At 40.1% G+C, this 26,183-nt stretch overlaps 1 protein-coding gene across 1 annotated transcript in view; it reads left to right on the top strand.

Moving 5' to 3' along the window:
- Positions 1–11,971: 11,971 nt before the first annotated feature.
- KCNK2 (potassium two pore domain channel subfamily K member 2) overlaps positions 11,972–26,183 on the top strand; it is a 127,014-nt gene continuing 112,802 nt past the window's right edge. The window contains exon 1 of the mRNA XM_052805228.1: positions 11,972–12,140. The gene's annotated coding sequence lies outside the window, so the exon portion shown is untranslated. The remainder of the gene's footprint in view (positions 12,141–26,183) is intronic.

Here is a 26,183-nt window from a genome sequence, read left to right as displayed (position 1 = left end):
GATTCATAATTTCCTAGTAACACTTTCAAGATTCTTAAATAAATAGGAAGAGCACCATAATTGTATCAGCCCTTTTATCCCAATTAAATAGCTGAGGGTGGTTCAAGTACTGATTAGCCTATACTCTTGCCCTGCAGGATAAAAAAATCACTCTCATTGGGCTTTTCATGGGCCAGAGCTCATCTGCAAATTGTTATCCTTTACCAGTTTCCAAATGAGCCAACTTATTAACAGCAGGGAGTCTATTCATTAATATATAAACTCTAGTTGATGAAGAGCAAATTACTTGATTGCCTGAGAAAGTAACTGAGCTACCTCTCAAGTACACAGCCATGGTGTGGTAGCTCATGGATTTCAGTGGGCAACACAGTCAAGTAGTTATTTCAATAAAAGCAGAAACCCTTCTCTGAGTTTCTAAAATAAGCATGTTGCAAGTGAAGCACTTCAGATTGCATTTATCAGCAAGAAATATGGCCTCATCCTGGGCGGGTAAAAGCAAGATGTAAATGAATTTATGCTGTCTCTGCTGATGGATATGAACCTGCTGCTGGCACATTACTTCAGTTATTTTAGACTCCTTTGAAAATTCAAGCCTTAAAATCACTTCTACCTGCCCCTTTCCAAACCCCTATTTCTCTTCTCAGCAGGGAGAAGGCTGACTTTAGCAGGATAGGTGCAATACAGTCTCTCCCTTCTCCCAGTGCCCAAGAGTCACCTTGGATGTGGTCTATACCTTGGAAGTATCCCTTTCTCTACTGACTGCGAGGTTTGCGGCAGCATCTGACCAAGGATGTACAGCCTACTCCATCAGCATGCTCTGCTCTCCCCCAGAGCAAGCAAATGCTTTCTTTCCATTCCCTGTGAAGAGGGTCGAGTGCTGTGGCAGTGGAAATTTCCTTGATCTTCAAATTGCTATGAAGGGTTCTGCTGCTGTGACTCTGCACCAATGTTCTATCTACCAGACTGGAAATGACTTTAGGAATATGTTTATAATTAGTGCATAACTTAGAGCATCAAAGACCACAATGTGTACCTTTTCCCCTTCCAATCTGCCTTGTCTAGTTAAACCAGAGGTTTAAAGTTTCTCAGGGCAATAGTTGTCCTTCACTCTATGCAGATATGTGTCTCTTGATCTGTCACATTTAAACACTAACACAGCACAACCAGCAAGTCACGAGAAATAATCTAAGTACAAATAAGCACTGAAACATGAGAGGGGTGCTGTTAGAAAACTCTGAGGTTTATGTGTGCACCACACTGGTTAGCCAAAGATTGAGGCCATTTTTCCCCAAAGGGCTAAGAAAGGGAAAGGGGAGGAGGGAGAGTGTTAGGGAAAGTATTGTATTCTTGTCCTGTTCTTATACTTTCCCAGGCACCTACCTGTGGCCTGTATTGGAGACATATTTGACTAGATAAACTTCTAGTCAGGTGCAAGGCAGCACTGGTAAACTGTTTTGCCACTTTACAGCCTTTTTTACTTATAAATTATAAATTATATTATTTATAATGTAAGTAATAAATTAGAAAAAACTATTCAGACTCAGTTTCTTCTGTCAGTATATCTTGGCTGATAACTCTTCTCTGTTGTTTTGAGCAAGATAAAGCCACAGGCTCTGCATCGGGGCCACTGACCTACACCCAGAAGAAAACCAGACTCTACCAGTCTTGCATGTTTTATTTACTATTTGGTCTCCTCTTGCCTATAAGGGCTAAAACTGGAACTAATGCCTAGTGGAGAAAAAAAAAAAAGAAAAAGAAAAAGAAAAAAGGACAGAGCAAATGCACTCTTAATTAACAGGCCTTCATACAACATATTCTGTTAATTTTATCCTACTGTTTAGATGTCAAGGAATGGCAGGACATGTGTGAACTATATTTATTTAAAAATAACAATGTACCTTAAAAAAGAAATTAAATCAAAAGGATGAAAAAGAGCACAGAAAAGAATATTTAACCAGAGCAGCTGGTAATTGCTGTCTCTTCTCCCTTGAGTTTTAGGTTTTTTTCCTCTACTCGACTGGGTTTCCTCTGCTCATGCACATGCTTTGACTTTTTCTACGTGACATGACACTGGTATGTTATTGCCCGACAAAGCAAGAAATTTTGAAGCCAACTTCTGTTCTATACAGTGAGGAATTACTGAATTTTCCCCCTTCTTGTCAGATATCACAAGTGTTCAGTACAGTTGCTGGAACTACAATATTACATGAATGAACTACATGGATAAATCTGTCATTTATTTTGTTAGGACTTCGACAAGAAAATAATTTCATTCCATTAAATTGTCATGCTATTTATTATTATTCTATTATTTCTATTTTCAATTTTTCAACTCACAGGACTGTAAATCATCATTGATGTGCCATGTGGTAGGTCAAAGGTGACCATCTTGAACATAAGATCTTCACAAGGAACTAGAGTTCACATTTGAAACCTGCTGGCTCACAGCAGTTAGCTACAAGTTTCAACAGCTCACAAAGGTATTACAGCCTCTTCCTGCAGCAGCTGCAGCAGACAGAAATAACAGACTGATGGTTGAAGAGGAGGAAAAAAAATTGGGAACTTTTTCTTTTCTTTATGTCAATTCAGGGGCATGCTGTGCACTTGGTGGGGCTGCCAGGAAGCTTACTACAGCACCTTCGGCACTGGTGAGGAATAATCAGTGTCAGGTGTCACAAAGCAAAGTCAAGATCAGCCACAACTGTGGTCACAACAGTGACAAGGGAGGGTGAAACACTGGATGCTAGCAAACTGGAAATTTCTCCAGAGTAGGCAAAAAGGTCCCGGTGGCCAAAAGCCAATAAAAAAGTTCTGTTCCATCTAGTCATAAAGCCTCTAGCATAAGGATAGCAGGAACAGCAATGCGTCTGCTCCTAAATGCCAAAAAAACCCCCATAGGAGGAGGAATGAAGCCCAATTCAGGGGATAACTAGACAGCCAGTATAAATCACTGAGGATATGAACACTGTCAGTTCAAGAAGCTGAGCTTTCTGTAACATTTTAGTGATATATGTCAATAAAATGATTGCTCTTTTGTATCAGAACTGCAGTCCATCTAGTTCAGCATTCTGCCACCAGGATCCTACCTTTCAAGTACATGAAAAAACCCTTCATCAAGCATATATATAAAACCCAACCTGTTCTCGTCCTCATACTACATCTTCTAACACCCAGAAGTTACCTTCTGAATAAAGGAAGAGATTTATTATTCTTCCCAATAAATCTATTAGAATTCATTACAAAGTAGTTGATACATCAGTTTGTGTCATCTCTAAACACAACTAAAAGTGTGAGAAACAAGATCTCGCTATTTATCAATACTTTGTAGTATTAGCAATAACTTCAGCAGCTGCCTTGAAAGCATTTCAATTCCTCTAAATCACTAAGTAATATTAACTCAACATTTACAAATTTTCCACATACTCCTGTTAACTGTATATTGTGACACTTCAACTAATGAGGCCAAACTAACAACTTCCAAGTTTTAAATTAAATAATTAAAGACAGCCACTGATATCTAAATAAAATTAACCCCACGATTTACAGCCAAATTCTCTAAAGTTATACTGTCACAAAGTTAATGTGGTATTGAAGGGACAGGGAAAAATATGCTATCAGATATTAATGATAAACTCAGCCAAGGTTGAGACCAGCAAGTTTTTGGGAGAATTATGAGTTGTAAAGTTAGCATCATATGTTTGTGTGGTTTTGGCTTGACTAATCAGATATTGCAGGATGAAAATAATGATGATATAATGCTTCTTTCCTGAGTGACAGGCATAAAAGCTTTCAGTAAGAATGCACTTCACATGCAAAATGGGGCCAACCAGTTGTAAATAAAAGAACTAAGACTTTCTCATTATCTTAATGGATCAGGCTGTCAGCACCAGCCAGATCTTTAAGTCTTTTTTTACCTACCTGCACTTTTATATTCCATGGTGTTTCCTAGAAAAGATCTTAGGTCTTCACATTTTTGGGCAACCAACAGCTCTTTGTACATGAAGGAGCAAGTTTTTATAACCTCAGCTATGTAACAGTTTCATTTATTTAGATGGGAACTTTTTTATTTTGTTGCAATTTCTTGATATTTTTCAGATTATGTCAGTTAAGAAATCATCAGGACACCTTTTTGCATATTTTCATTTCTTTGTAATTCATTAAAAAAAGGTAGGAACACCCCCCGCCCCCCAAAATCTGTTTTCCATTTTTATCCTTTACAAAATTGGCCCAGTAAAATACTTAACAAATGCATAATGACTGTAATAGGCAAGTACATTACATTTTACTTTTGATTTTCAATCACCATTGTAAATTTGCTTCCAGATCTGGCCCCCACTGAAGTCCATAATGATGTTGCAATCAACTTCAGCAAGGTCATAGCTTGATTCTCTAAAAGGTCATGGGTGTTTTCAAGCAGGCGGTATAAAGAAATATGGGCAGGTATGTGTGTATTTGTGAGAGCAACAGAGAAGCCACACCTCTGACTTGTATTCAAAAACTATGTACTCAACTAGTTTCTTCAAATACCATCAGGGCTTGGCTGAAAAAGACTTTGTTGGCAGCTAAAGACTTCATAAAATGAACCCTCCAAAATGTGTAGCAAAACTGGACTATTGCAATTAAACTTTCCATTTTCTGAAAAAGCCATTTTCTGCTAGCAGTTCAACGACAACAAAAAAATAATGTACCTAATTACAATGAATCTCTCTGAAGCAGAACTGAGTATCTTCAGATGTATGAACATTTGCAATAGACTACTGGCTATGCTACTGTAGCAAAATGCTGGCTGTCTTCATCATGGAGACCTGGCTCTTCTTAGTAAAAAAAATGACCTATACTGAAGTGGGACAGTTTTCTGATTTTTGTTTATTTGCTTTTTCTTATCATCTCAAATGATGCAAGACACAGGTTAGATTGGAATGCAGGCAGAGCATTCAGTAGGACAGAACAATGTTGTTTAAAACTACAGCACCACTAAACTAGCAGGCTTTATAGCCACATGTTTTTTTTTTTTTTCATTGTGCAAGCAAAAGCATTCCTGTTAAGAGGGGAAATCAGTTAACAGAGCGAGATCATACAGCATAGTAGGGGAGCCCTGCTGTTACTTGCTGAAAGAACGTCAGAACTGAAAGGAGGAGGTATTAAATGTAATTCCCTGCTGCGCTCTCTCTTAAGGCACAGGCAGCTCTCTACTGGAGGCCTGCTAGCTGCAATCAAAGTTTGCCCTAAGAGACCTTCTCCACCATAAAGCCGTAAGCAGCAGCAACAGCAGACTATAAAGCTCTCATCAGATTTAAGCAGAATCCTGGCAGTCTTAAACAAAGAGGGATCCTCGGCTCGGGTACTTCTGAGCGGGGCTCTACAGGGTTTCACACGCTCGGAGTGGGTGAGGCGGGCAGGGACCTCCGGCGCTCGGCCGGTCCGATGCCCCCGCTCAGGCGGGGCCGCCCAGAGCTGGCGGCCCAGGGCCCTGTCCGGACGGCTTTCGAAAGTCTCCAGGGATGGGGACTCCGCTGGGCAACCTGTGCCAGTGCTCTGTCACAGCCCCCCCCCCCCCCCCCCCCCCAGGAGAAAGAGATTCCCCACGTTCAGAGAGACCCTCCTGGGTTTCAATTTGAGCCCGTGGCCGCCGGTCCTCTCACGGGCACCGCTGAGAAGAGCTGGGCTCCTGGCACCCTGAGCTGCCCTCCCCACGGCCTCGGGCGGGCCTCCCGTCCCCTCACGGCCCCCGGCGAGGGCGGCGCTGCCTCCCGCGCACCCCGGGGGCAGCCGCGGCCCGGGCCCCTGCCCGCGGGCGCCGGGTTACCTCGCAGGCGGAGGAAGGGAGCCCGCCGAGGCCCCGCGGCCCCAGCCCCGCACAGCAGCAGCCGCCGGCCCGCGGGGATCCGCCTGGCAACCGCGGCTGCCCGGGGAGGAGCCCCGCGGTCGGGTCAGGCCGCCGCTCCCCCTGCCCGGCCCGGCCCGCCAGCGCCGGCGGCCCTGCGTGGGCTCGCTGCCCCGCGGCCACCTCCGGCCGGCCGGCCGGCCGCCCGCCCCGGCGGGGCGCCTCCTGAAGGCGCTCTCCCCTCCGAAGCAGCGGCGTTGACGGAGCGTTTTGAAACCGCTTTAAGCGGCTCCTATTTATAGCTCTCCCGTCTTATTTTTAGAGCCGAGCCTGGGTCTCGGCAGCAAAGGCTGGCGAAGCGTGTGCGGGGTGCGGCCGGGGAGCCAGCGCGTCACCCCGAGCGCTTTCAGGAAGGCGGGTAGCCAAGGGTGAGCAACGAAACGCGTCGGCTCACCAGATTAAATATTTAGAGCTTCAGCGTGGTTTTGGGGCTGCTAACGACGGCCCGGCTGTGTGCCCGGCCACAGACAGGCACCTCCGCCAAGGGTCTGAGGTGGAAGAAGGGCTGAAGCGACCAGAAGGGCAATACTGACCGTCAGCGCAGCCTACTAGGGCTGCCGCGCCTTTGAGCGCTTCCTGACTGTGTACCTCTCTGAGGGTGTTAATGAAAAATAAGGTCTCGGAAGCAGTAATGCTCCCCACACGTTTAATGTTGAGAGTGATACTGGACGGGTAAAGAGCTGGCAGAAAAACATACTTCTGTGCTGTCGATAACATCCTCTTGATTGAGATGAACAACTGAAGCATATGTATCAGTCATAAAAGTGCTTAGTTATTAATAACCAATCTTCGCCATTATCTTAGAAAGAGGCAAAGCTCGTTAGCTTTTTTGAGAACGTGCATTCACCCTGAAGGGTATGTCCTCCCTTTCCTTGGTACGTTAAATTCACATTAAACTTAAAAGGGAGCCGCATGTGCGTAATGAACCGGCATATAGCTCAGGGCACACGCATTCCATCACCGGCGTCCATTATCCGTATTAGGTGACCAGAGGACAAATTAGACTTCATGTGAGCACTACCCTGATATTTTCTGCAGTTCTTTAAAAATGTGTTTATCCAGACCTCTGTGTCTCCTGCGTTTCAGATTATGCAGCTCCAAAAGAAGCTGTTAAGAAGCTGTGTCACAGAGCAGAAATAGAACCAAAGAACCCGCAGTGGAAGAATTACAGGCCGTGGTATCAGGCAGAAAGGTTATACCATAGGCAAAGCAACTGCATAGGCTCATGTAATTTTGAAATAAATCCTTCACGGGATTATTAGCAGGCATTAAATCTAGCCTTTATAGAGCCTAGATAGTGTTTTAGCGCTTTACCTGAAGGAATATTTTCATTAACTGCTAGTTATTGTATGCTCTTATTCATTGCACCCTAGCCGCTACAGAGGAACATCTTTATTTTAGCTAGGAAGTTTCACCTGCTCTAGAGCAAGAGATGAAGAAGGGCACTCTCAGTAGAACATACTGATCATTGGTGCTCCTTGTGTATAGTTAAAGAGATTTAAACATCAATACCATGCTCCAGAAAATAGTATAAGTTGCAGAACACAAGTTGTAGCAGTGTCTTGCCGTAAGTTTAAGTAGAAAGTGACACTGCTGTTCCAGAGTCATCCCAGTGAAAGCCCCTGTCTAAAGTCTGTCTTGAGCCTAAGTGGCATATAGGGCGAGAATGTATCTAGAAAATAGCAACAGTTACACAGGAGGGAGATTAAACTTCCAGCTTTAGAAAATTGTGTTTATGTTTCCAGCCACTTCAAAACAAAACATGCCCAGGTGGCAAGTGGAAGACAGACTTTCTGTCCCTAAAAGTCTTCAGATTAAATCAGGCAACCAAACATTTTTACCTTCTGGCTTCATGTCTTCTAGCAGATCACTACAGGTGACAAATGTTCTGAAGAGCAAGCTATGCTTTAAATTTCACCTAGGCAGTTAATTTGCATGCAAATAACTGACTAGTCCTTTAATTATCCTGTAGTTCTATTGATGATAGACAAGAGCTATAGCTCATACTCCCTCAGTTATGTTGATGCAGCAAGAATAACAAGTAACTTTAAAAAAAGTATTTTTGTTACTGAAGTCAGCACACACATCTCTGAATTCACACAGGGAACAGATGTAATAAGTAAGAAGATACCATTTATACACAGTCGCTATTTGGGGTTGAACTGTGCTTAAAAGAAAGTTGCGTAGATCACAAGCCTGCAATCAGAAAAGTTGCTCTTAATGTGATGATTCTTTTAGAGCCAAGACAAGGCTTTTACATTCTTTAAACACCCACTTTTCTATCAGTCATTGTTTTGATTGAAGAGAAGGCAAAACAAGACAAACACCTTATGCAGAAGATATAGAGCTATTTTGAAGAGCTTCCTTTATAAATGCTCCTCCTGGGACCCAGTCTCTCACATAGAGTGGATCTCGTCTGAACCATCCTTCTCTGTGAACAGGTAAGTTCTGATGCTTTTATCACCTTTTAATCTAATGGGCAGGTTTCTAGCTTGTATTTAATTAACATATCTTATGCTGGCACTCTTGAAAAGGAAGAAAAAAAGGTTTGTTGAAAAGCAAACTGTTAAAGAAATTCAGAATGTCGAAGAATAAGCAAGAGAGAAAGGAGGTCAAACAGAAAATCACTGATTATCCTCATAAAGACAGAAAAAGCTGTCTGCTGTTCTTTCTTCCTTTGCTTTCCTTAGACTTAGCAGCTTCTTTTCATGCTGGCTGTGATAGTTTTTCTTACAGCCCCACTCTTGTTTAACTCAGTAGCAAGATTTTTTTGAAGACCCTATTCTGCAGGAATAAGACAATGTCAGTCTTAGTGCATATGTAGCTTCTGATTTGATATGTTTCTGAAGCAGTATTAGTCTCATACCTGAAGAGAGAAATACAACTCTTTCAAAGTGATTTGATCAAAGTTATACTCAGTGTTTGGGTTTGCAAATGTTGTTCAAGGTTAAGCAACTTTTTTATTTCAATTCACAAATGGGAATAAAAAGCTTTGAACTTTAAACTTGATTATTGTGACATTCCAGTTACATTGTTATTTTCACTTTTTCTGATACAACTTGGTTAGGAGACAACATATGAAGGAACAACAGTAAATATCAGTCTGGTTCTGTAACCTTTACTCGAGTGAGTAATAGTACTGAGTTTGGGGGCACCACAGTGATGGGAAGTTATTTGGTTCTTAAAGATTTAATTAGTTAGTAAAATACAAGGAAGATGTATAAAAATTCAGTGTTGTTGGACTTTTCAAGAGGCACAGCAACTAAACAAACAGTTGAATGATCTAGCAGCAGCAGGAGACCTGCTAATGCAAATACTTAGTGGAGTGACTCATAAAAACAAGCCGAAAGAAAAACATTAACCAGCTTGCCCTTTCTTCCCCTCTTTCTTTCCCTCCCTCCCTCCCCTCTACTTCCCTCTCCCCCCATCCTCTATTGTAAAAGCACAAGCAGATCAACACCAGGGAATATTTCCCTACTTGCATATGGTACATCCAGAAGAATTGGTAAGGGGGGCAAAAGTGAGTTGCCATTCCTTTTTAAAACCTAAACCAATCCATGACAGCCTCCCTCTTGCTGAATCACTGAAGGGAAGGAGGTCTAAAGAGATTCTCTAGCTGTCTTACTACATTCTTTAGTGATCATCTTGGTGTATAAGGCTAGTCCAACCATGGCAGACAATGCTGGAGTAAAACCAAATATCAAGACTAAGACTTCAAATGTAGTTGTGCTGCAAAAACTCCTTAGAGGCTTTAGATCCTAATTTTCAGAAATATAAATATCAGAAATAACTGAATACTCCCAATCTTTTGGCAATCTTAATGTATCTGTGGGATTTTTGTACAAATTCATGTTATCCTTTGGTCCTTTGCTTTCTTCCCCTCTGCGTGTCTTTCAGTGGATATTGTTATAAGCTGAGCGTACTGTAATGTGTTTGGAGTTTTCTCCACAGTTTTCTGTGGCTTTACTATTCTAAATTTTCTTTCCAGGAAGCTGTAGTCACATGAGTTTGACCAACATACCTCTTACATTGTGAAGTGGTTGCATTAGCAAAAGATCACATTTGAATCAATGTGAGAGTCAAACTATTAGGTGAAGGCTACTATGGTACAGGAATTGAAAAGTGTTATTGTCTGTGGTTGCCACATACAACTATCACTTAGGAAGGAGACCATTCTCTTACAGGGCTCTCTAAAGCACAAGTTTTACTTCTTTAGAGAACATACCAACTGCCAATGCTTATACCACCCTGTGAACATTAGTGGAGTTTGTGCATCTTGCAAGTTCAAGCACATCATGAAGACTGCAGAATTAAGCTGCTTCTGAGATTATTTCCATCACCTTCTTTTTTACATGTAACGTACAAAATCTGCATTCTCACTCATAACCAAGCTAAACTGATGGCTGCTTATAAACATACTTATATCTGACCATTTATCTCCAGAGTACATCTTAATGGCACAGTGATAAGTTACTCTTGTTGTTGAAATTTTAGAAGTAAAATCTGTCCTTTGTTTTTCTCATCTAATATATAAATAGTCTGATTTGATTCTTGGAAACCTTTAATTCCTGGCTGCAATAAACTGGTAGAGGAACATGTTTCTAAAATACATGTTTCCAACCACTGGAAGGAAGTCTATCTTACTAATATCTTTATCATTAATTTGCAGTAATGATCCAGAAACTCAAACCAGCAGGAAGGATAAAAATATAGAGGCAAGCCTTAAATAGCTTGTTGACAGAGAAGCTTTAGAAATAAATTTAACCTCAATCTCAGCTACAGTGACCGCTTGCCACTCTCTTTTTATATGGCATTGTATTCTGTGCTATTTACTGTTTTGTCATGTGTGTGTAGAGCAGACACTGTCCCTTGATCCTTCATAGGAAACTACATGACTGAATGCAACCCCGTAAGAGAAGGCAGGATTTGGGAGTTGGTGCAAGAAATCTGTTCTCTAAGCCATGTTTGGGGGTACACCATCAGTATCTTTACTCATGATATGGACTTCGTAAGCAGGGTTGGTGGATTCTACAGGTCCTGAAGTCATGAAGCTAATTAGGCATTACAGTTATAAAGTACCTCAGCCTGGATGAACCCATCCACCAGCCATATGGAGCACTACAGTAATTTAGTCTCTGCAGTGGCACTCAAGATACAAATCTGCAGTCTGATAAAGGAGATTATCTTTAGGCCCTGTGTCAAGTTGGGCTTGGAATGGAGGATTTAACATCTTCACTTGAGACCCTGCTGAGTATCACTTTTCTGTGTTTGTTGCAGAAGATACATCTGCAGTGCTAAAGGAAGGATTAACATAGATTCAGTCTTTTTTAGAGAAAGGCAAGATCAAATATGGGTTTGTACACCGAGCTTCGACTTCCAAAATGAAACTCATGACCCAGGGATTCCAAGCCCTTCACATTCAAAGGAAAAGTGACCAGCGTAGATGCTGATGGACATATATGGGATTTAATTCATGGTATTGACAACAATTCAAATTATTACTGTCATTGTTAGTAATGCAATTATTTAACTAACAAGTTTAAAAATAATTAGCAGAATCTGTTTTATAATATTTTCAACAAATCTCAACCTGGATGCAGGTGGATGTTCTCTGTTGAAGTGAAGTGCAGGGATATCTGTTGGAGTATTAAATTTGTGTTTCAAGGGCACATTCCATGGCATTGCCATGTGATGTGTTACCTTGGCTGCAACATTATGTTGCCTAAATCACTATGAAAGCCCTGTTCACTGCATTGTGCAAGAGACCTGGTGATTGCTTCCCAGCAGTGATGAGAATGAGTTATGATCCTCTCTGCCTCTTCCTAAAATAACAGGGAATGAATTTCATGTGGGCAAACACTTGACTCATTCTTCTTGGAACTGATAGCTTACCACACAGGACTTGGAGGCTGCTCAGTGAACCAGTCCATGGTTCACAGGAAGAAGAAGCCTCCAGAGGAGCTCAGACACTCAAAGAATAACATTCTTGGCCAAAAATAACCCTGAGCACTGAAAACAAATTGAAAAAAAAAAAAAAAAAGTTGGTTTACTTGTAAATCTGTTGCAGCAACATGTACCTCCAGACATATCTGAGAGATGAATGGTACATCCATCTTTGTCTCTTCACTCTTCTGTTTCCGAGTAAAGCTTCTTCCCAACCAAACCAGTACTACATATGATATACATGGCTTATGATCATGAGTCACATGAGCTATGTCAGCTGCTGCTGGTGAAGACCCTGGTGCAAGATGTGAAGGTAAGAATGGCTGCCCTAGGGCAATTGCAATGATACAATGATATCTGCGGAGGGACTGAGAAAAGCAAGAGAGCTTAGGAAAGGCCTGAACTGTAACAATGGCAGTGTGAGAGGGGGACAGTCCCACCTGTGATGCTGTACAAGGAGGATGGGTAGGCGTCATTCTTGGCATGTCCCAAACGAGCATGCAAAGGATGCAATGCAGCATGTTATGTTGTGGGTTTCGGCACTGGTTTGTATGGATGTGTGTGAACATGATGTGTGGGGGTGAGATGCATTCAGGATAGTAGAAGTGATACATCTCTGCTACCTGTTCATACACACTGGTGAACTGGAGATCGCCTTTTCTCCCATATCCTCCACAGATGCTATATGTTTTTCCCTCAGTTCTGTGGCTGACTGTGGGGAATGGCATGGCCAAGTGTACACCATGTTTTTGAATCTGTGTGTTTTGTCTTGACTGACAGACCTTCTGCAGACTCTTTGGCACAAAGTAGAAAATGGCTCACTGACAGCAGAAGGAATATGTCCTTCTTGGAGATGTGAATCCTTCCTTGGATGAAGGAGCTGCTGTGTACTGCCAGCTAGCATTCTTGCTGATTGTTAAGTTTCCAAATTAAAAAATGATTTAACTCTACATGAGGCAATATGTACTATGAGATGCTGCTGTGGCATGAATCTTTATGGACTATTGCATAGATAGGGAATGAAATACAAACCTACTGACACACCTTTCCCCTTCCTTCGTGTTCCCTTCCCTTCCCCCTGTGCAACAACTCCTCCCCAGCAGCGATAAAACATTCTTTTCCTCGCTCACAATTTTAAATAGGGGGATAAAGAGAGTGATCAGCCTGCCAAGAGCAAGGGAAAGGGTCTGGAACTGCTTGGTGGTAGTGGGAAGTAAAGGAGAAGAATTGATCACTCCCCAAAGTAATTCCCTTGCTTCTGAAAATATGTAATTCCAGTCCTGATACCACAGAAAGAATAATCTTTCCCATCCCTGGGAAAATTTCAGGAATGCTTGCTCCAAGAAATACACTTAGCATCCTCGTTTGCATGCTGACAAATCAACCCTCATTCCAGAGATGGCATGGGTCTCCAAGGAAAGAATAACATTTCTGTTCCAGAGAATTAGCGGCCTGAGGCTGATCTCTGTAAACTGTCTACAACTGAGGCTTCTCTGCACTGGGAAATGACATTTGTGTTGGAACACGAATGCAGGAAATGAATGTGGTAACAAACACAGTGCTAAACACAACTGTCTATATCTGGAGTTGGGCTCTCATTTGTGCTAAACCCTGCTTACCTACGCAGGAAGCTATAAAGGGATCTTGAAGTGTATATTAGAGTCAGAGGCTTTTAACAAGACATGGAATACCCCAACTCGAAAGACACATTTTAATGCAATTTACTGGTGTAAACAATGCAGGAAACAAGTAATTTAAAGGAGGCTGTTGTCATTATCTTAATTGGTCATGGTAGCTTCATGCTGAAGTTGAGTTTGTACTTGATAACAGATATAAGCAAAATGAAAAACCCTATGAACATCTTTATAAAATAAATGAGGATCATATTTTTATATTTGTTAAAAGAAATATGCTTAGGATGGTTAAGTTTACCTGAAGACATTTGTGTCAAAAAATCTAGGGAACTTTTAACACTATTTACCCATTCTTGCGGAGGGTCAGGAGGGGTAACTTAAAAATGGCTGGTCTAGATTGACATGAAAATCCCATTTGCTAAGTGTCTTTAAGGAGCACACTGCCTCTGTTCTATCCAGCTGCTGGTTTTGTTAGGACCTGTGCATCACTAGGAATGCTTCCTGTTATAATACATTATCTTTGAACAAAAATGGGTTGCATTTTCCTTCTGTGAGGACTAGGATATGTAAGTACCTGTAATAGGTTTGAACAAATCATAATAAGACTGGAAACATTAGACAGTAACTGCTTAATCCTGCAGTTATTTTATTAATTTTTCTTTGTTATTGAGGTAGTAAAAGTAATTGAAATGTTAATCGAGGATATTTGCTAAGGTATTATACCTACTCTATATTCAATTCATGTGCCAGTGCTGTGGGTTAAAGATGGATTTGCTATTAGAAAAATACGAATTTCTTGGATCTCAGCAGTTTTGACTTAAGGGATTGAGTTGCATTAATTGTACTTCTTGTCTGCCCACAGGGTGTAAAGATATGATCAAAAGGTTGGCAAGCCTTATATGACTTTGATATTGTTGCAAGCTAATAACAATAGATCTGCAAAGGCTGGAATTTCTCCAGAAGTTAGACTACAGGGTATCTATTTTAGCAGGTGGTGTAGCGCAGGTGTAATAAAGCTGCTGAGGGTGTGACCTTGGTGAGTACTATACTTGGTGCATTCTGATTCAGATAGTAACTCCTTTTCATTGAGCTTGGATAGAGTTACATGAAATATTTTTAAAATGAAGGGATATACATAGTACAAGGTGGAAGATACTGGTGTTATTTTAATTCTGTTTTCATGCAGCATAGAAAGTGAGATAGCGTTTTGGATATTGTCCTGAGAAGAGGAGCCAAGCAATTCTGTTTTTAAATCCTGATACTGACATTTACTCAGAGCCAGAAAGAATGAGGCAGCTCCTGAGGCACAGTTACCCCACTTTTGCTACACGATTGCTATATCACCCCTAGTTGCCCTATTTCAAAATGTAGAAACAATGCTTATATTATGAAGGTTAACTAGATAGTTTATGACAAATTGCTTTGAAGATTGAGTATCGAAGAAATTGCATACTTTTAAATAGGGCTCAGTATTTAATAACTTATCAGATAGGTGGCTCCTGCTCCCTCTGTCTTGCAACAGTTTTTCATTTGTTTTAATGATGGTAGGATGCCTCCAGAGTTTCTACAATTTTCATCTACGTTTTATTTGAAGACTGCAATGCCTGATCTAAATGACTTTTTGTGTTGTCTCCAACCCCAGTTCCATGTAACATTTTAAAAAGTCCTATAATAATTCAGGAGACAAAAAAGCTCCTTAGGCCCTAAGATCCTTTAGCATTTTAGATATTTTATCATGTATCTAAATTCCAGCATTGTGTTGGATGCACATTTTCTCTACTGTCATTGCTCTTCATCAACTATTTAAAAAGAAAGCCAGTTGTTATGTCAGCTGAATACTTCAGTACATGGATGGGATCAAAGTGAAATTGTGACAAATAAATGGCATAGGAACAGCTTAATTGTACAATTGTGCACAGTTTAGGAGAATAAAACGTGTGCTCACTTACTGTATTTGGACAGGAGAGAACTATTGTTTTGTAAGAATAATTTCCCAGCTATGGGAAAATAAATTTAAAATTCCTGGCATATCTCTTCATCTGAAATTTCAGGGGAATTTAGAGCTGCATGTGAAATTTGTGCCTTAAACCCATCTCTGGGGAAAGTAGAAGTGTTGATGGAATAAGTCAGGGTAAAACAATGACAACTCATCCATTTAAAACAAGGTAACCATATTGTGACAGATCTGTGAGGGTCTGCCAAGAGACATGATTTTTGCTTACACCGTTGTTCTGCTCTGTTCCACGTACATACTTGTGTCCATTCTCAAAGATAAGTACTGAGCTGGCTGAACCTTTAGTCTGGGTGGGTGTGGAAGTTTTCAGGAGCTGTACCCTTTCCCCTCTGCGTATGGGAACAGGCTATACCATATGCCAGTCTTTCACATCCTTGACCTGATAGCTTCACATCAGGAGTGGTGGACAGTGATGGTGACCTCAGGCACTTGTTGCCGCAGCTGATGCTGAGCCCCTGGCCTTCTGCCATTGGCACTCTGGGCGAGTCGTAGCTCTCGCTTACTTTTGTCTAGTCCCCCAGCTCATTCCAGATAGCATAGTTGCACTCTGGCTTTTCACTCTTGCACAAGAGCTTCTCTCACACTTCGAGTGTTGGGAAAATGAAGGGAGTACATGGGCCAGGTTTCTTTATGTGTCAGTGCCACATACAACAGGCAGGCAGGACATTATGTGATCATATTCTTGCTGATGGACACAGGGCTTTGTAGGACACTTCTTTCTTCCCCAATGCAGACATAAGGATGCATTCCAGTGGGAATTCCTCACTGTTGCTGCAGAACCTTCTAGGCCTACAGTAGTACTTAAAGTTCAGGGTTGCTCAGACCCCTGGAACAGAATTTGGTCTGTACTAAATAAATTTTATTGAATTTAGAATCTGCTGTTGACTTTCATTTAAATCAACAAACATGAAGGAGAAACAATTAAATATATTGCTTGCTAACTACACACAAGATGTATGTGTTCTATTACATCTCATTCTGTTATTTTTGTCCTTTGGTTAATAAATATAATAAACATGCCCAACCTAAATACATTACTGCAGGATGCTAATATGCTGAGGATATTGAATATAATAGTTGTCCTGGAGAAATTGTCCAGCAAAACAAATAAAAAAATACATAAATAAGTTGATACGATCTGATGTGATTATTCTGTCTTAAATTTCTAGGGACAACAATTATCACTCTAATTTCTTTTTCAGAAGTCCTAAATAGCAAGATAGAGGAACAAAGGATGATCACCAGAGTCACAGACCAGGAACTGACTTAGGCCATTTATAGTGAATTTTGCTCTAATTTATTTTAAACAGTTGATTGTTTAGCATATGCATACTTAAGGGACTCTTTCCGAAGAGAAGTAATAATACTAATGAGTAATACGTTTGTGCTTTATAGAGGTATGTATTCATGAACATAATTTATCTGACTTTGGTGAAGCTTTGGTTATCTGTTATTTGTCAGCAGACTTCTCTTATTTTATGAAAAATGTATTTTATGAGAAATAGAGTATTTAATTCAAAGCAAACTGGCTACACTTACTTTTCAGTAAAACAAAAAAACCCAAATTCAGTGAGCTTTCCAGCACACAAAAATGTTGAACTAATCACTCAGCATTATTTTTTGTTCTTTGATAAAGATTTCAACACTGCAATTTAAATCAGCAGGGTAACTGTTCAACATGATTTTCAGGGAGATTCCAACTGACTCCTGATCTGTAAAAGTATATACTTTAAATAGGTTCCTATTTTTGTAGTGCAAGTGCTCAAGGGTCAAATGAAAAAGTGAAATCAAGGTGCATGTGAACGTCTATTTTTAGTTTTGCATTTTGCATGGCCAGGTTGGTGCGTGTACTCTACGGTAAGAGCGGAAATGCAGACCACAACCATGTATTTCTTGAAATAGCATACAGTTTAATAGATACTGCTACTTTTATTTCTGCATGAACAATGCTCTGGGGATTTCTTCAGTAAATAACAAACCAGGATATTGATGATGCTTTGAGCCTTTGGAGTCTTCACACATCCTTGCAAGACCAGTGTCAGAAATCCTCTTACTGTTTTTGTCATTTTCCTGTTATCAATCATATCATTCATGCCAAAGGAGTTTAATCAGAGCCTCTTATGCATATACATACAGCAGATGGCTCTGAAATTAGCTGCCTTGAAATACAAAGTTGTTCTTTGTAGGTGTGATGGGTTAACCCTGGCTGGACGCCAGGTGCCCACCAAAGCCGTTCTATCACCCCCCCTCCTTCTCAGCTGGACAGGGGACCCAATACAGTAGGGAACAGCTCTAGTCTTGTTTGTGTTGATGATATACCCATATGAATAGAATTTCCTGAGTTTTCTGGTGGTTTTCCTTAAACTTGACAGGCTTAGTTGGATTTTGGGTTTTACGCTGTCATTGTGTTCCATTTCCAAAATATGACTGGAAGAGGCCTGTGCTGTAATCTCCATATGACTGCTGGATTTTTATATTCCAAACACCCACCATCCTAACTGCAATACATCTAAAATATGATTTATAGCTTTCTGCAAATTTACGCAGTTCACAAATATTAGTCATTTTGAGGGATGATACTCATTTTAATCCCAACAACACTTACGTGCCAAATAACTTTGTGTCTCCTTACCTGTACACTTCTATTGGTAAAAATTATTTGTATCATACATAACTGCAAAGCAGTATAGATGAGTCCTTGTATGAAGCCTCATATCACTTTAAGTTTATTGTTTGAAGGCTGTGCATCAAAGCATTTTGTGCATCATTAGCTTGTTCCTTGCCAGACAACGTGGTACCCACACAAATATTACCATCTGGTAACTTCTGTTTAAAGCAGTTGTTGTCAGAGTATTCCAGAATTTTAATCGGTATCTACATTTCTAAATGCCAAAGCCAACATACCTTTGATCTCATTGCAGACGGAAGAGCTTCTTAGATTACATGGCTGCACTACAGCGTGCTGATCTCCTCCTTGAACTGTGTCCATGCACAAAAGGGCCACGTTCCAGATCTAAGTTCCTAGATGATAATTGGCTTGTTTTAGGATAACTTTCTGTGGGAACATCTGCAAGGTCATATGGAGGGAAACGAGTGGAGAGTGCAAGAGAATGAGAGTTGTCCACTAAGTTGTGATGGTCTAGAAGTTGCTTGGGCTCTTGAGTTTTAAGGCAGGATGCAACTGAAAGCATGCTAACTTTTATTTTGGTGCAATACTTCTTAATCACCATATGTTGATAAAAGCAGCTACTTTTAGGTTTTGGGATATCTGGGTCAGATCACAATTAAACACTGAAACAACTTGGGCTAAAAAGAAATTAATCTGATACACAGCTTTGCAAATAGTAGAATCTAAAAGAACAAGTATAAAATGTGTTTTTTTCACAGGGATTTATTTATAATTTCAGAAGGACACAGTAGTGGAAAGATATTGATCAAAAAACTGGCAGGAATGGGTCTTCGATTGCTGACATGTAAGAGGTGTGAAAATTTTATCCTCCATTTCCTTGAGTCACATTAGAGTTTAAGTTTTAAGCTACAGGAATGATTTAGTAGGAGTTTTTGTGTGACATAGTAGCAAGGAGTACTATTGCCTTAGCTACAGACACTGTACTTGATTATTTCTTTACCAGCTCCACTGAACTCAGTATTGGTACCTTGTTTTCCAGTCAGTGGAGTTTTGCCATTGATGCAGCATGTAATTAGTCATGACCCATAAGTTGTAACTATAGAAAACAACTATGTGTGGCTGAAAATTACTGTTCCTCCTAGGAATTATTGGAGGAGAGAGAACTGGGGGACTTGTTGCTATAGCACTGGGTAAAATGTAGCCCACTACAGATGAATAATATTGTCATGGGATTTCTATGAAACACAGCAGAATTTAGGTAAGAAATCAGTGGGTACATATAAAGAAAGTTTAACACGAAAGAGTTCAAATATCAATTCTCCATCGTCTGATTTTACTCATTCCCAAAACAAACAAACAGAAGCCCACCCCCGTCCAAAATTCTGTAACATTTTATTTCCCTACACCTTAAAAGCTTGTTCTTCTATGGTGGTGTTTTTCACATCTCCTTCTTATACTGGGCAAAATTTGTATTCATATTTGCCATGTAGCCCTTAAAAAACACCAATTGCAAAGGCTGGAGTACTCTACTAGAAACTGCAGATACTAATGCTGTTTCTAGGGGATGCCCTTTGGGAGTCAGTTGCAGTATGGGCACTGGTGTATACAGATATTACAAAGAAAGAGGCGTGGTTTACTGTGATTCTTGTGTTCTGCAGATTCTCACAGCTCTCCTTTCCTGCTGAATTCTTATGATTAAGTTTTTTCCACATTTGTGGTGGCTGAAGTTTTGTGGGCTTGATGTCTGGTTGTCCCACAGTCTAGGAAATAGGTGGAATACTTGCCTCTGCAAAGACTGTATAGTTGCAGGCGGAATGTATGTCACTGTCGGTGTCTTTTGCCATAGGGACCACACGTTTTCTGCTACTTGCAGTGATCTCTCTGCTCACTTCTGGCAGGGTGGCTGGATACTCTTTCACCTGAAACTGTGCCACTTCTCCATGAGTGATTAAGGGACTGGATCTCAGTCCTAGGTTTTTGCACAGCTATTGTTGCTGATTTGGTTCAGATCAGAATACAAGTCAATAGTGAGCCACATTTGTCCTGTGTTAAATAGCTCCACAGAAATGGCACAGGAGATTTATTTGGATGAATATGCTGAAACATAGTATATATGAGGACATATACTCTCTGCATTCCACTTACTTATGTTTAATGTATATTATTTATTTTGTACCCTTATCAGTCCATGCAAGAGAGCGGGTTTCTGTAAAGCACTTTGTCTTCCCTTTTCCCTGGCTTCACTGAAGGCAGAGACACGCTTGAGGCACCCGCACTCTTTTATGCATATTGACTGCTGTTCATCAATCAGAGAGACACAGTCAGCTCATCAAGGCACTTTGTAACCTTTGTAATGTGCATTTGCTGGTGATTTTTTCCCCTTCCAGCATGTAATTGCTCAGTCCCTACTTTATCATAGATTTAATAAGATATTTTTCTCTACCATTCAAGTGGTCTTGCTAAAGTACAATTATAGTGATTATATAAAGGAAGGTTATGAACTGAAAAAATGTACAAAGCCTTATTTTGAAATGAGGTAATATTAACAACACAAATGACACGAAGCTTGGAACTTGACCATGATAAAACTGATTAAAGAAGACCAATTCTTTGGAAGACCAGGATATTTTTTGAAAAACATAAAAGTGTTGAAAGAATTGGGAGTATCACAACAATGCTGATTTGGAACAGGCAGAGGAATCAGATTGTTTTGTTCTCACACTTGAGTAAATCAAGAGTGATTCCATTTGAGCAAATATAATTCTGCCAATAGAAAAACAAATGTTAATAGGAGGAGAACCAATCTAGAGAATCTTATCCTTTGGAAAGCTCTCTGCAGAAGTCAAGCCTGACATTTTCTATTTTCTATGTTGAAAAAAGCAAAACAAATATGCCTCCTGTTGGTTTATTTTTGTGCCCTCAACAACACAGGAAAGCATGTGGCATACCAAATGTCATTTTAGTATGAATTACATATATGCATACACTCTGCTGGTACAGAAATCATAGCACTTTGCAGGGCATCCTGCTGCCTCTTACTCCTCTGGTTTGACAGACTAGATTTCAGAAGAAATAGTCATCAGAAAAAAGGGAGCCTGCAAAGCCATGAGATTTTATCAGTACCTGGCTTCTCTTAACTAAACTCTCAATAGGCAGAACATAAACAACAAGCTGTATCTTTCAAGAACCATTTGATATGACTGAGTTTATGCTTTGTGCACCAGCAGAAGTCTGCCTTTGAAATAGACCATGAGAGTAGCCTGTTTTTATCAGGTCTACTCGTGTAACTTCTATGTTTCTGTGGGTTTTAGAGGGCATAGGGACATATGACTTTCTGAATCACATTAGGATATTGACTGATCAAGTCAGATATCTTGCTTCCTACAGTGGCCATGACCTAATACTTCACAGTTGCAAATAGCAGCTATTCAGATGTGGCCAACTTAAAGACAGAAAGTAACTTCTGCCTGCTCCTATCACAGCTTCAAGAATTTAAACAAACTATCCATATTCATGGATTGTTAGTTAACATTGTCTTAAAAACATAGCTCCAAATATTTCCTGAATTTATATACTTCTGTTATTACAAAAAAAAAAAATTAATAGAAAAGTCTCTTTTTGTAAAAGCAAAGAGGCATCTATTGTCTTTGAATTGAAGACTAGAAAAATGTAAGGCCTCTTCTCCCCCTCCCTTCCATACACAAGATAATGAGATATTAAATGAGTGTATATCTCAAAAATGAGAGAAGGGGAAACTGCAGCCTGCTCTGCAAACACCACCGATGGAACTATTTCTGGTACTAAATTTTATTCAGTTGTAAATCTGTGCTGGCTTGAGCCCTCAGCCACCAGCTATGGATTTAATCAATGTTTGGAACTGGATGAATAATTCAATTTGATCTATTCTCTTTCAGCTTGTGAAATCCATCTTCAGGTTTCAGCTCCCTCATGTATTTACCCACATACTACCTGAATCCTTTCAAAGCTGTGTGTGTCTTCCTTCAGGATGATGGTTCCAACAACATGAACAGGTTTTCAGTTCTGCAAAGGATTCTGCTTAAACAGAAACGAATCAAAAAGGCTGTGCAAGGGCAAGGCTGCAAAATTCAGCCCTGATGTTTCAGTCTCTGGGTTAAACAGATACTTGAGTGACATTCTAACAAGGGTGAAGTGAATGGCACAGTTCCCATGGACTTGGAAAAGAGCGTGGTTTCAGATTAGGTCCCAATTCCTGCATGTGAGAATGTAAAATTCAGACTTGTGAATGCAGTTTTGAAATGCATTTTCCATGTTCAGCTCTATGAAATGTCTCTTGTCCATTTAAAGAAAGAGAATGCAAGGAAGAGCGATGTTGTTGCATTGTAAATATTTGTATGAATGCTTATTCAAACTCTTTTATATTGGTTTTATGCAAAAACTTCAGATTGGTCTGGTCAAAATACAATTCCCTTACGTTAAAGAGGTCAGAGTAAGTTTTCTGTTTTGGATGACCTGGAGTAAAATAGTAACAGATGATTCGTTCCCCCTTACTAAAAACATGACTTGACTGCTTCTATGCAATAGAAACTTGGTGGAAAATACTGTGATTTAGTGGTGGGGATGGTCATTTACTTGCAAGTTATAACATCTTTGCTGGAGCAGCTGTTCTACAGCAGTCCCGTCTCTGTACTAAATTACCATCCTGCATTTGACGGTCTTAGTATTTTGGGCTTACTTTTTCTGGTTCTGTTAGATATCCATTGCATTGTGGGTTCAAGTTAATGTGCCTCATGTCTTTCATTCCCCATTAGACATCAGTAAAAACCAAGGAGCAATATTCAATACAACCTATTTCTAAAAGCTGAGTAATGGGGTTTTTTTTCTGGTTCTATGTACCTTCCATCCAGATTCCACTCTTTCCAGTGAACACATTTAGCTACTGACATCAAGAAAACAAAATTCTATGTTTTAAAAACAATCAAAGTGTGACAGTAAATGGCATTATGATGAAATAGGCGTAATGTGGCTATATTGTGGGCAGCAGATTGATGTTCTTAATTATTCATTTTCATGCTTTTAGGTGCTTGGATTTTCAATGTAATGTAATAGGTACCATTTTATCACATTGTTACATTTAGTGCCTTTAAGTGGATTTAGGAATATGTATGATGATTTGGGGTTTTTTTTTGGTAATCTGGCAACATTTGGATGAAATGCAGAAACATGTAAAATGACAGGCTGGTGAGAAGGAAGGTCAGATAGATGTAATTTCCACATCAGGGGGAAGGTGTAGCCTAAAAGAAGTTGGAGACCAGTTTTTTTCTTGCTATTTGTGTTGTGATGAGCTGCTGCAAAGCTTTCCAGCAACATTGGAAATAATATTTATTTCTGTTGCAAAAGTTAGTGGTTGAGGCTAAGGCTGGAACTGGGTTAACTGCTCCTATCCTGGTAATAGGTGGTAGCAAGAAAATCTGAGTTGAGTTTGGTTACTTTTATTGCCCCCTCAACATATTCCCCAACCGTCCCTGGGACAATTGCAACCATCTTAGTTTATAAATGCTCTGGGTTAGACAAAAGGCAGACAAGCTTCTGCAGTTTTCCTGTCCTGCCTTCAGCTTGCTTTTCCAGGTTGCTGCAGTCCACATAGTAGAGATGGAGTCCACTCTTGTATTCATCCCTGCCTGTATTTCTTCCTTCCCATCCAGACTGATTGTTGCTGGCCTTGAAATGTATGTTTATAGGGCACAGGAGTAGGAGGATACTGCTGTATCCTTACAAGACCTTTTCTTGACTGTGAAACTAACATGACAGGAGGAAGCAGGAACAGGATCTATTTTTGGTACGACTCTTCCCTCACCTGGTGAACTGGAGAAGAATAAATTCTGTTCTTCCTCAGGCATACGAGTTAGCAGCATCTTTCTGTCTCATTGTAGAAGGAAATCTATGCTTTCAACAATTTATATACAAAACCCAAATATCTGTAAGAGCCCAGTTGTCTATAAATCCATGGAAGAACAATATGGTTCACAGCAACTTTGAAGTAACTTGTCCTTTTGAGTAGTTTGGGTACAGATTTAAGCAGATTCACCTTTTAGCAGTGATTCTCTATACTTTGTACAGAAATGACTGGAAATATTTCTGTTTACTCCTTTTGCCTTTTGGGCAAAGATTATATTATGTTTCAGATTATGATCTGAAAACATCTAATGCCCTCTGTTTAAGTGCAATGGAGAACATTTTGATTTTCATGGATACTGAATGCTAGTATGGATTTAGCAGCTCAGTTCTTATTTATCTTTCAGACCATTAAACCTGACATATGTACTCCATGGGAAATAGAAATAATTTTGTTCCTCATGGTTATGAAATCATTAGAAAGGCTGAGGTACATCTGTAATGGCTGTCCATTAATATAATCATTATATTTAATAATAAGCAACTTGCAGGCTTGGATTCTCTAAATGCTGTTACTGAGAGAGCCACTACTCTTGGTCTTTCCAAAGGACTATGGAACTTTTGCCTTTCTTCAGATGAAGGCAGTCAGAGATGGTCACAACACCCACACCATCTCACCATCTGGAATGCACTGCCCAGCAGCACCAAAAGTTAAATGTAACTATTAGACCAGCTCTTGGTTCAATCCATTTATATGTTGGTGTTTCTTGGTAAGATTTCTCACCTCTCTACCAGTCTACACTCTCATACCAGTGTAGATTTGAGCCTTATGGCAGAAATGCTGAGTGGGTGGGGGGGATGTGAGCAACTTATGAAGCCAGTCTTCCTCCAGAGATGCTACCCGATGGCAGTCAGACTCATCAGAAAGGCTCATTATAATTTCCTAATATCACATTCCCATCATCAAGCAAAACAGCTTAATCTAATGTGAACAACATGTGCAAGTTGTTTGAGTGTCTGGTGTCACCTATTTGATATATAAATATTTCAATATTAACTTATGGGATATTGTTTTTCTAACATGCAGCTGTGTTTTTCTAAGACACAGCAGCTATCCATCTGCCTCAAGTATACAAAAGCACCCATATTTTCTAACACTCAAGTGTGCTCTTTTATAATTGAAAAAAATTCCTAATCATTTTCTGAAAAGTGACAGTAAATAACTCCATTTTCATGCTAGGGATATTGAGTTATGCTGTCTCTTTCCAGTGATACAGTCTCACAGCCTTCAGATTAATCCTGTCTCTACAGACCTGTTGGACACAGCAAGTTACTGCAGATCTAGCTGCAGACAGCATCCATCTGATTCTGTTCATCCAAGAGGAACAGAATCCAGCTCTTAAAATCCGTCCTTGGCTGGGCTGAAGTTGGCAGTTTGCAAGCATGTATGAAGAGATCAGATGCTTAAGGAAAGGCTGTTTCTGTATTCTTTAGAGGAGCATGATCTTATAAGAAAAAATGAATGCAGTAAATAGCTGAAAGCTGCTGTGCCAGACTAAAACAGGACAGAATGCGATTGTTGGTGTCCCAATTTTCTCCCTTTTCATGCTCCATTCTCTCCTCCAAATTGGCAGCTGTTTTCATGAACACTCATTCCTTCCCCTAACTGTTGGCTGAGAGGCCATTTCTAAGACTGATGCAATATCATTCAAGATGAGAGTGCTTTTCTTAGATACACAAGTTGTTGTCATACTCCTATTCTTTCCCCTAAACCCCAAATACGTCTGATGCCACACTATCCCCTGTAAAATGGCCATAACAGTTCATCTTTCCTTCCCAGACCTTTTTATCGCCATAGCATAAAGGTTATTTTAACACCAACTTTGTGACTGCCTATACAGTTACCTCATAGTTATGTAGATTTTCCATGGAGACATGGGGCATCTTATTCGTGGGGGGAACAACAGCTTAGCAAGGTGAGTAAGACTGTTAAAAATGAAACCATGTTAATTGCATAGTCTACCTTATTACCTTAGGCTTCAACCTTCTCTGAGTTATCTGTTGTTTGCTTTTTTCCTTGTGAAGTAATGCATCTGTACTTTCCTTCGTTTTTCACTTAATTATGAAGTATTAGTAGAACCTTTTCTTGGTTGCTTTTTTTTTACAATCATAGCTTTTAACACTCATTTTGCTTCTTAACCTTTC

The sequence above is a fragment of the Harpia harpyja genome, chromosome 13 (assembly GCF_026419915.1).
Source record: "Harpia harpyja isolate bHarHar1 chromosome 13, bHarHar1 primary haplotype, whole genome shotgun sequence".
Taxonomy (NCBI): domain Eukaryota; kingdom Metazoa; phylum Chordata; class Aves; order Accipitriformes; family Accipitridae; genus Harpia; species Harpia harpyja.
Note: the sequence above shows the minus strand (reverse complement) of the source record. Positions and strands in the feature narration are given on the sequence as shown.